This window comes from Rhipicephalus sanguineus, chromosome 3 (assembly GCF_013339695.2).
Source record: "Rhipicephalus sanguineus isolate Rsan-2018 chromosome 3, BIME_Rsan_1.4, whole genome shotgun sequence".
Lineage (NCBI taxonomy): Eukaryota > Metazoa > Arthropoda > Arachnida > Ixodida > Ixodidae > Rhipicephalus > Rhipicephalus sanguineus.
Window position 1 is genome coordinate 86,201,336 of NC_051178.1, and position 10,900 is coordinate 86,212,235.

Genomic DNA, 10,900 nt, shown 5'->3' on the forward strand with positions numbered 1-10,900 from the left:
TTCAGTGCAAAATGAAGACTAACATCCCTTTTGCGTATAGGCAACTGTCTACCCATACTACTGGAACGTAGCTCATGCAGATTTGTCAACTTAGGTGATTTGTAATGTACACAAAAGATATTCTCGATCTTCCATGCCCACGCTATTTCATGGTGTGAAAGTCATTCGACCTGATTAACACAGTTGTAGCGCTGCGGTTTTTCTACTATGCAGCCACGTATGGCACTCTGACTAAGCCTAAAAACTGCATGCTTGGATTGGGACACTGCTGTAATATGGGAAGTGTAACTATGCTGTGCAGGAAGACAATGCAGTGGAAATGGGCAATACTGCTATTTATTAAAGTTCTCCACACACCTGGATTCTGCATTTGGCATATGTCCATTCCAGGCACAATAAATAACTTTATCATAATCTCTTTGTAGCAGTTTGATCCATCTTGTACTTTTTTAGGTGTTCAAAAATCTGCAAAAAACAAAAAGAGCGTAAGACAATACAATATACTGCTCTTCGTGGAGAGACTCTATATAACACTACCTACGATGTGACTTTTAGGCTATGGAGGTTTAAATTACAGTACTCAGGCTGTTAGCATATAATGAGCGGCCACAGCAGAATGCAGCATTGAAATAGTGGAGTGATTTCAGACATAGATCTTCTCACGGCACCTTTATATGAAAAAAGAAATCGGTTATAAAGGGACAGTTGTCTTAGTACCTCAGTCCTTGCTTTACTTCTATCATCAGCTTAAACATGTCTACTCTGAACAAGGCATCTCGAACTTTCCTTCTATTAACCCTTACCTAGTAGTTGCACCAGCCTCAGCGTCCTAGATTTATTAATTTCAGCCTCCCATGTCCTTTTTGTCACCACTACAGCACTTGCTATTGCTTCAAATCCACAGATTCATCCAAAGTGACGATTTGTTTCTTTTTTTACACTTGATGCACTGCCAATTCATATATTCTATTTAGTTTCAGCAACAACATCATTACTAGTATTTATTTCATAGTTTATTCTGTTCTCTTCCGGCCCTTTCATGTTAATCTTTCATTTAATCTCAACCTCATCTATTATTCTGTCCTATATGGGTGAGTAGTGGCAAGCTTTCGTCCTGACAGATACTGGAAAGCCGCGACTATGAGTACCAGCGAAGTGTATTTCACGCGATTCTTAGCTTCTCAATTGCTTCCCTCTTATTGCTTGAGTTAATGGTAACTCCATGGCCAAGCAAATGAATTTATTTATCACTTCTATTCTTTCCCGTCTTATGGTTAACTGATGTTCTGTTCCTTACCAGTTGAACATTACGTTTTCTTCCAACTCCTTGTTAGGTCCCCCCTAGTGCTTCACTTTTTTTGTTTTACCATCATCCTCTGAAGTTGTCTCGTGATTCAGAAAATAAAACGTTATCATCACAAAATTTCAAATCGCTAAATATTTCACTACAAATTTTTACTTAAAAAACTCTCCAATTCCATTTCTCTGATGCCTCCTTTAAGCACACAATGAATACCATTGCATAGGTAGTCGCTCTATACTCGACACTTTTTTCAAGGAGAACTTAGCTTGCGGCACAGTCAGAATAGATATTTGACATACGCTTCATCTGCAGTCTAGTAGCAAAACGATGACCCCCTATTTACATTGCATGGACCACAAAGCATTTTACCTCCTAAACAGGTAGCGCAGCTGCTCTCAGGTCACTCCGCATCAACTACTGTCAACTTTTGATGCGTGTAATGAAATGGAAGTAGGTGGACTGACGCTAACAAGACTGTGTGAAATTAAATTTATCAATAAGAGGTAAAAAACTAATGAAGCTAGGGAAGCTACCCAGATGACAAAGTAATCGATGCGCCCATCAGTAATCTGACAGTATAAAAGCCATAAGGAGAATGTCCGAGAACAAAATGGCACAGGCTTACTTAGTTTATCCCTCACGGTTTCTATGTTCCTCTAAGCCAGCATTTCCCTCGCTTTGACTGGAGGTGTCTTCATAGCAACATTGACGAGCAAAATAGTTTTAGGCAAGGTTGCATTTGCAACATTGTGCATCCATACAGAACTCCTTGAAAATGCACAGTGGCATCTCCAGCGGAAGCTACTCGGGCATAGAGCGAACCAAGCTGCCCAAAAATTGTGTTTAGATTGTTGGCTTTATTTTTGTGCACTTATAAAGCTAGACTTTAGCCAGAAGTTTGAACATCTGAAGTTCATTTGCTGTAGTAGTAGGATGGACAACTGCTATGGTCCGTTGTATTCAATACTTCAACCTCAAGAAAATGCAGTCAGGAATTGGGCTACTCACGTAAACATTCCATTCAGAATCCATGATTTTTTCGTCAAACTGAATGTTTTTGGGTTCTCTTTCCTTGCTTTTTTTCTCAGCCTTGCTTCCATGGTCTGGGTTAATACCAAAAGTGCCCTGTGCAAAAGCAGGAAAAAAACAATGCTAAATATTGCAGTAATGAAGCTGCTCATGAGCTTGTAGCCAGATTTGTAGTAATTTCCAAAATATATTAAAAAGTTATGCAGGTCCTAAATGTTGAAATTCGGTGTCTCAAGGCTATCCATAAATGTTGTTTATACAGATATTTCTCCTTCTTAGAAATCACCCAATCTAACATAAATGTTAACCACTGATACGCAGCAAAGTTTCACTGCACTAGTATTGATTTTATGCTGCAGCACTGACTTAGTGATTTAAGCATCTGCCTCACATGCGGATGGTGCGAGGTTCGATCCCCAGTGCGGCTGGGCGTCCGCCAGTGATGCAATGGGTACAAGCTTCCATTGGCCTGCTGCTCGGCATATCTGCGGTATATTTGGGAACACTTGGAAAATAGGTCTTATATGTCACATTGAGTTCAGAAACATATCATGAGCCATGGTCCTCTTTGGTCAAGGTTGCCTTTGCACCAATAAATTCTTCGTCATCCGCGGCAGCATTATACTCTTGCCACGTCGCTGACTAGTTGCACGCACGCTCACTCGCACCATCTGCCAACTTGAATTTGAGGATGAAAAGACCTTCAGAAGAAGTGCTACAGGATGGTAGGACGTCACATTTGGGCGTTAAACATCCGACACCCCTCAATAAAGGCATAATCATTAATATTAAAAAAAAAGTCGTCTCTTTACTGCAACAGCCTATGAGATAGCATTCAGGGCACGTAGTACATATTTATACACTAATACAACCCTGAGTATGTGGATTATGCGACTATTACAAAGACCTCATTTTTGTTTCAGCCCACGCTGAGAATATGCATCGAGGATGAACGAGAAAGTACCGAAGTTGGGTGCTTTAACTATGGAACACTGATTATATCTGGGAGCTTAAAAAAGGCACTCAGGGCAGACAGTTGTCGTTCAATGGCAAATTAATGCGCCCTGAGGTCGTTCTGTTACTAAAAATTGAGTTTTTGTAAGCTATAAAAGACAAACGTTTAGTCGAAACGTCACTATTACCGGCCATCTCACAGGTGGACTGCAATAAATGTGAATGTGGATCACAGACGGTTGCCAGGCTTTTACTGCCACTTATTTCAAAACAAAAGACACGGCAACCATCCCCTCATATAAGTAATGTGTTTGAATCAAATCGGAGAGTTTAAATCAAATAGCAGGACAATGTTTTTGAACAATTCTCACAGTAAACACGTATTTTGCGTTCATACAAACGTCGTCAAAGTCAGAAAGAGACATAGGTGATTTTCACTGACAATGACCATGTGTCCTTAGAGCGGCGTTCAAGTTCCATCACCATAGGTACAGCAGGCTGCTATTGGGAGGTGTTTTCAAGAGAAAATCTGTAGGATGCTTGCAGATACAACAGCAAGGACGAGATACCATCTTTGCAGATCTCTTGACGCCACATTAAAGAAACAATGCTTATGTTAGCAGCTTTTTTTCTACAAAAAGGAGATGAAAATGCTCTCCAGAATGATTTAAATACACACCTTTGAACGAATTCCAAAGTAGACTACAATCTTTCAGCATAACAGACGTGAAAAGAAAAATAACTGGTGAATAACATGCAGAATACTGTAGTGACGTTCTCTAGCCGCTCCCAACACGTGGCGATCAGCAAGAAGGTACTCCTCTGGGTTCCACAGGTCACCACCTAGGGTTAAGAGCACTGACAATGAAATGGCATTCTTAATAGTTCAAGTAGTTCCAGTTTTCATTTCAGCATGTATTGCGCAACTAAATGTCAGAAAAAAAATGAGACTAGTGCTAATGAATTGGGCGTACTGACACAGCTCCTGTATCATATGCTGATGCAACTGCCATAAAATGATGCTAAGTGGCTTCAAGTATGATTAGTTTTTATTTCAAGAATTTTCGTCACATTTTGGAACTTTGAAGAAACGCAACGTGTATTTCTCTGCTTAGTGTGCTAACAGAGGAGGTCACATTTTGCAATTATACAACCATCCAGTGCTAAAATACAAATATATTTTGATAATCTAGGTTAAGTACAAAATAAATGAATTATTCAAGTCACAGCTTACAGTTGCAACCATTTTATTTGCTCTGCATGACTTCAACAAACATCTCATCCAATCGACAAGCATCCAACAGTTAGGCATACGGGCATGCAGTTCGGAAAAATCGCCCTGCGAGCTGTCACATTAAAAAGCGTACATTCAAGGCGCAATACATGTAAAAAAAACGACGCTAATGTCGCAGTTAACAGAATATGTACTAAGCGAAAGATACCATTTGACCTCTCTTTCACGGCAGCCTCGGAGGAAAGTCAACGCGAACCAAGACAGTTCAGAACTCGAAGCCGTAGCGCAGCAAAACGCGCACACGTGGAAACTCAAACCTCCTTCAGCTGCTGCTCCAGAAAAAGCTATTAAACATAACTATACAGCATGAGGCAACAAATATTACAGCACTTCAACGAAGAAAAAAAATGCTTCCGCAACTATCACCGTTTCATTCTGCTTTTCGTGATGGAAAGAGCGCGAACTCGACGAAACTGCAGCCTACCAAAAGTGCGCATATGTGGGAACTTCAAAACATCTTACATTGCTGGCACGCAACACGCCGTTCACAATAACTACATACCTCTTGAATGTAGCGAATATTGACGGCGTGCTGTGTGTGGCCACCTTATAACTGTAAAGGCTCTGTTACACTCCGACGTGCGTTCGCGTCAGCCCGCGGCTGCGGGAGTTGGCGACGTCAGGTTCGTCACGTTACGTTGACGCAAAAACAGAGCACTCTATACTCCCACTTCCGCGACGCAGTACGTCGCCTTGACGCATGCGCATTTGAGTGCACTCGGCGTCCCTTCTTCACGAAGAGACGTAGACGGAGTGCAGTCTGGGTATATTCTAGGCACTATAGTCTGGGTAACGTTGCCTGCGCGGAATGCCGCATGTCGCATCTCGCGCCGGCTGCAGCCGGGGCGCGCTGACGGACGCCGGACGCGTCGGTAGCGCCGCGCGTCGGACTATAAAGTGCTGCGCGTTTGTTAGCGTAGCGTCGCTGTGCCGAGCGTGCGCGCGCGTCGACGTTACGCTGGAGTATATCAGCCCCTTAAGCCTCTGTTATACTCCGACGTCCGACGCGAGCGCCAGCGAGGACGTTGCGTTTCGTCACGCCGAGCCGGCGACGCTACGCCAGGCGCAAAATGGTCTCCGCTACAGTCGAGCCGGCTCCAACGCGCCGGTGCGATCGCGTCTAGTGGAGCGCATGCGCAGTAAAGCGAAGAACGCCCGCGCCACCTGTCGGGAACCGAGGAAACAACCCGCGAAGCAGGTTCCTGTACATGCGAGTCCGGCGCGGCCGGCGCGAAATGCAGCAGGATCTATTCGGCGCCGAGCGACGCCCTAGCGCGCCAGCGCCGTCGGCCGCGTCGGCGGTCAGCCGACGCCGGACTATAGAGGGCAGTTTTTTGCTGACGTAACGTCACCGTGACGCGCGCTCGCGCTCGTCGACGTTACGCTGGAGTATTGGCCTCGAGGCCCACCACTGGAAACGTTGGCGCCACCGTCGGCGTGACGTGCTTGGCAGGATCACGTGGTCTTAGCGGCCGCGTCGGCTGCTTGTGGCGCACTGCCGCGTGCTTTGAAAACGAGTTTCAAGTCCCACATGCGCTGCGGTCTGTTCAAATTCGGAAGTTTTCTCTCATTTTCTACTCAATTGAAACCACTGTAATAGAGTGGCTGCCTCCGAAGGCGACGAACATGGGGCTCTACTGCTCGGTGCCGCAGTGCCGCGCTTACGCAAAGGAGCCCAGTGTCAGCCTGCACCGGTAACCTCGGGACAAGAAACAGCGTGAAGCATGGGTTGTAAAGCTAAGAACCGGCAAGTAGCCATCCGCTACGAAGACTTTTGTTACTGCGTCGGGCCTGTGATGCTCGGTGAGTAGCAGACAGCGCGCACTGAGACGATCGCTCGCGCACGCTTCCCGCCGGCAAATGATGCCTATCTGCCACAGGATGGTAAAAGCGCCACCTTTTACCACGTGCGATGCCATCTCAGAACCCTCCAATGCGACCTCTTGATTGTCGGCCCCGTGCTCAGCGTCCACAAGACCGGATGCAGATGCGCAAGTCATTGTTTAGATACGTTGAATTAAAAAACGCACAGGGTCCCTCATGCAATCGTTACAGATGACTAGAAGGCGAAAGCCATCTTCTTCTTGTCAGTCGATGTACTGATTCTCCCGCGCCCCCCTCCAAGAGCGTTCTGCACCTAACGCGGTTTTGCACGGCCTCCGTGACCGATCACGGAGGTAATGCAAAGCGACCATGACGTGTGAATACGTCATCAAGTGACGTCACATTATGTGACGTCATAATGACGCTACATATTTTGGCGATTTGTGACGTCATGATGACGTCATATGGTGACACCGTCACGTGGCGATCATTTCTTGCATCACTCGTGTTGACGCCGCCGACGCGGGACGCCGACGGGCAACCTTCCCATTTGATGAGGCATACATTGCTTCATAAGCTACATAACTTTTGCATTGCCTCCGTGATCGGCCCACCGGCCCACCCCATGTATTTTTTTGGAGCCTCATTTATTTACGTGGGAAAGATGCCACCCTGTTGGTGTTAGACACGACACTGCTGCCAAAATTGCTGGGGTACACGCCAAATAATTACTATCCTGTTTTGCGGCTGCTGGTTGCTGCAATACCTTCTATTTTATTCACCGCTATTTCAAGTTAATGTGGGCCCTAGTTCACAGCCGACGTTTCCAGAACAAGTCCGGCAAACGTTACTGTATGTTCTTTTTTTTTTTCCTAGGCGTCGCATGCTACTATGCATGCCCGGTCTCGTAGACTGGTTCTCCTTCCACCAGCAATCTCGAAGTGGTGAAGCTTTGGTCTATGAATTTCTTGATGACAGAGAGCGGCAAGTTCACTGGAATGCAAACGGAACGACAATTAAGGAGCATTAAAAAAAAAGGCGTCGCATTTGCTCACGTTTTGTGTGAGCACTTAACGAAACGAATGCGCTGAATAAAGAAACACTAGCAGCGGCATTTGCCCGCTGAGAAGACCGATGAATACGCAGTGCCAGACAACTTGTCAAATGACATTGGAACGTACCCGAATATAGACCGAAAAAGAAAAAAAGAAACACTGAATCGCCGGGACGGCAGATCACAAAGTTGCCATGCGCACCGAAGTCACAGTTGTAAGGAAATTGCTTTTGAACTGCTCTGATAGCGTCCGCGCAACAGTAGTTGTTTCTTTACTCACAAATTCTCATATTTTGCGGCCTAAAGTTCACAGCGCGGTGCCAAAACGCGCTCGTAGCAAAAGCGAAACCATCAGTACGAACATACATGCAGACGCTCATACATGCAGAGGCACCGTCAGTCGTCGCGAACCCGTGCGATCGCTGGCTTGAAGCTTCTTTCTGTTATGCTCCGTTTGGTTATACAGGCAGTCTACTCTAACGAGATATTTCACATAGTTTGCACTCAGCGAGTGACTACCTTTCACGCAAGAAGCCGGTTCAGGGGTCTCCAACGCGGTGACAGCGTGAAGCGGGAGCTCGGTTTTCTGCAAAGAGACAGCGACTGTAGACTATCTTGTGCTTTCCGTTCGTCGGAAATGATTATTTTGACAATAAAGAACACAGTTCATTTCGAAAGTACTTAGAGAAATGTCCTGGAGGGCTTCCGCGAGGTGTTTTTGTAGAGCACCGACAGCAAAACCTATGGGGAGCGCGCCGGCGGTATCCTGCCTAGCACGCAATCGCGGCGCGTCCGATAGAGGGCGACTCCGTAACTCCTCGAGGCCAATATGGGAGCCTTTAACTCTCGAAGGTTCATATTCATGCTTTCTTGCACTGGCACATACAAGGAAAATAATCGCGCACTAAGTCGGCGCGTACCCATGCAAGGCGAAGTATACAGCAGTGCATGCGGTGCAAACACAAAGCAAGCCGTCTATTCAAGAAAGTCATGAGAGCAAGTGCACAAAATCCAGCCAGTGAAGTCAAATGGCTTTCTGATACTTCCAAAGCACACACATGATTCGCATGCATCACTGCGCGATTAAGTTTTGAGAAAAGATTGCGACGTACCTGCAGCGGGAGTACAATACGTGGCCCAACAGATTCCAAACCAGCGCCGATAGCAGAGCCTTCGAAAATGGCGAGACTGGTGATGCTGGTGACGCATCGGGCGCCCCGCCGGCTGTTCCTTGCCGTATCTGCGCCGCTCTGCGCATGCCCGGTTTCTCGCGAGTACCCTAACACAAGGTGCGCCGGCGCGCCAAGCAGTCGTCGCAGCGTCCACGCGCGTGCATGAGCGGCGGGGAACGAAAGGCGAGCGCATGACGCCGCTCCTCCTCTTTACTCTTTCCTTTCTTCTCTCCTAAAAGTCAATGCGCATGCGCGCGGCATGGTATACGGTGAGAATACCGTAGTTTACGTTTACGATGGCGACACCGCCTTTTTTACGCAGTATTGGGCGTAAAAATAACGGTCTCTTTTTACAGTGCAATATAGCGAGACTCAAGCTTTTCGCATAAATCAGGTGTCCGTGCAGGCGTCCATAGGAGTACAGCGTCGCCAGGGTGATAGAAAACGTCGCGGTGAGTGGCATCGTAGCGATTTTTGCGATCCTCTTGGCTAGCTTCGGTGTTTATACGGGCGCGACGACGGCATTGGGCAACCCGGTACAGAAACTGGTCGCAAATGAATGGTGAAGAGTTGGTGGGTCCAGAGAAGAAAGAAACGTCGAGTGATGAGATTGGCTGGCGTCCGTATACTAAGAAAAACGGAGAGTAGCCTGTGGTCCGTTAAACAGACGTATTATACGCAAATGTTACAAATGGGAGAACCGCATCTCAGTTGCGATGGTCAGGTTGGATATGCATGGACAACATGTCGTACAGCTTGCGATGAGATCTCTCCGTCAAACCATTTGTTTGTGGGTGGTAGCTAGACGTTGTCTTGTGTATTGTATTTGACGCTTGGAGAACTTCACTGAGCGTGCTCGAGAGAAACGCCTTGCCTCGGTCGCTCAAAAGAACGTGAGGGGCTCCGTGCCGTAGGTAGCTTTCAAGAAGAAGGTTGCTACTTCGGAAGCAGTTCCTGTAGTGATCGAGGCCGTCTCAGCGTACCGGGTCAAGTGATCAACAGCGGTGATGATCCATCTCGTGCCGTCTGCGGTAGTTGGGAGGGGCCCGAATAGGTCAGTTCCGACGACAGATCTACAATATCTATTAAAAACAAGTCAGCCGTTAGTACTTGGGGATGGATAGCCAAGAATACGCGCTAGTTACACGGTTTGGACTGATGTAAAAATGCCACAGTTACAGCATTATTCCTTGCACAGCACTTTCAAGACATATTTATCTATTAGCTCAACGTAGAAAATTAATGTCTGACTTATACTTTATTGCTGCTTAGCTTTTGAAAACAGCCAAATTTAGTAACTTTCGTTACAGAGCGCCCGGTAACTATTCGCCAGAGAAACTTCATTTTAGGGTCGTATATAGAGGACAAGAGATTCCGTCTGATTGCCCAATTTCATTAATGTGCAAGCGCTCCCTTTTTAATTATGTTGATCTAAACTGGGCGATTTTCTCAACACATGGACCTACCTTGGCCCATTTTTGTGGAAAGGTACTGAAGTTCTGTGGCTGAATTTGCACGTAAAGAAACTAGAGCCCCTTTTTGTTTCCTCAACGTAGCGTAGCAAGCATAAATGCCAAACGAAGCTCGTAAACTGTCTTAGCTTATCTTGCCACAAACGTCAACAAAACCTCTGTAATCTTCAAATAGCGCTGAAATCTGATCATGCGTAGCCTGAAATATAGCAGATGCAGTCTCCTGATATAATTATAGACACGAATCACACTCAAATACTGCAGGAATATCCAGCAACCTACACTATTCCTATCACTACAACGAAAATCTTTCCTCGCCACCTACACGGAAAAAACCAAAGCGCTGAATTTGAAAGCTCCCCGTCTCTCCGACTGTGTCGTGCGAAAACATTTGGTCTCAGGGGAAAATGGCTTTCATACCTTCAAACCATGCGCCACCATCTGTAAATCTTTTTTTTTTTTTTTTTGTCTCAGCTCAGCGTGTCTCATCAGCGCGGGACAGCGTGAAAGCAGGTGTATGGTGGCATAATAGGTATGCAATCCTCCGAGAGGATGGTGTGAGTCGGGTGAATGAAAAGGAAAGAAAAGGCCGAATTCTCGGAACGTCCTTCTTGGGGTTTGCGCGTGTTCATCCACCCGCATGGGCTACCACGAAAAAAAGCGAGGGATGTGCAATGACAGACAAAAGAAAGCAGACAGACGGACAGTGCACGAGCGAACTGAGCAGACGTACGTGGGTGAGGCATTTGTGACTATCCCCTTTTTGTCTTCTTTTTTACAAGAAAATGTAGTTTTTCA

At 46.2% G+C, this 10,900-nt stretch overlaps 1 long non-coding RNA gene across 2 annotated transcripts; it reads right to left on the bottom strand.

Moving 5' to 3' along the window:
• Positions 1-314: 314 nt before the first annotated feature.
• Positions 315-8,653, bottom strand: LOC119385000 (uncharacterized). 2 transcript variants are annotated; one of them, XR_005182036.2, is made up of 5 exons: positions 8,571-8,653; positions 3,966-4,129; positions 2,724-2,817; positions 2,312-2,428; positions 315-465 (listed from the first exon to the last, which is right to left on the bottom strand). It is a non-coding gene; the product is annotated as an uncharacterized LOC119385000 (long non-coding RNA). The 2 variants fall into 2 exon arrangements; XR_005182035.2 differs by lacking the exon at positions 2,724-2,817.
• Positions 8,654-10,900: the final 2,247 nt, after the last annotated feature.